This window comes from Haliaeetus leucocephalus, unplaced genomic scaffold, assembly GCF_000737465.1.
Source record: "Haliaeetus leucocephalus isolate CR32 unplaced genomic scaffold, Haliaeetus_leucocephalus-4.0 Scaffold407, whole genome shotgun sequence".
NCBI classification, from domain to species: domain Eukaryota; kingdom Metazoa; phylum Chordata; class Aves; order Accipitriformes; family Accipitridae; genus Haliaeetus; species Haliaeetus leucocephalus.
In genome coordinates this window covers 6,135-6,672 of record NW_010972843.1, presented here as the reverse complement: position 1 = coordinate 6,672, position 538 = coordinate 6,135, and the positions used below count along the sequence as shown (strand labels likewise).

Here is a 538-nt window from a genome sequence, read left to right as displayed (position 1 = left end):
ATGATGCTGCTGGGCTGGGGGGCCGCCATGGCCAGGGCGGGGTTCAGGGGTGCAGGGGCATCCCAGTTTGGGGGACCCCCCTCCCGAGTGCAGGCAGCCTCACGGGGGTTCCTGGGGGGAGAAAGGGGGGGGTCAGCAACCCAGTACCACCCCCAACTCTGTAGCCTGGGGCTCATTTGCACCCCAAAACTTGCCTGCACCCCCCAGTCCCCATCCCACCAGGCTCTGCACCCCGATATTTGCTGTGCACCCCTGGCTCTGCACCCCAATACTCCCCCAGCCCCCATGGCCCCTGTTCGCTCGGGTGCTGCACCCCAAAACTCACCTGTACCCCAAAACTCGCCTGCACCCCCCGGTCCCCATCCTCCCGGGCTCTGCACCCCAATATTTGCTGTGTATTCTGGGCCTTGCACCCCAACACTCACCTGCAGCCCACAGCCCCCACCCCCGGGCTCTGCACCCCAACATTTACTCTGTACCCCAAGATCTGCCCCCCAGCTCTGCACCCCCCAGTCTCCCCCTCCCCCCAGGCTTTGCA

The 538-nt window shown here is 65.8% G+C and overlaps 1 protein-coding gene across 1 annotated transcript in view; it reads right to left on the bottom strand.

Moving 5' to 3' along the window:
• Window positions 1–538, bottom strand: part of LOC104835887 (death domain-associated protein 6-like) — a 2,576-nt gene that overhangs the window by 1,916 nt on the left and 122 nt on the right. The window lies entirely within an intron of this gene.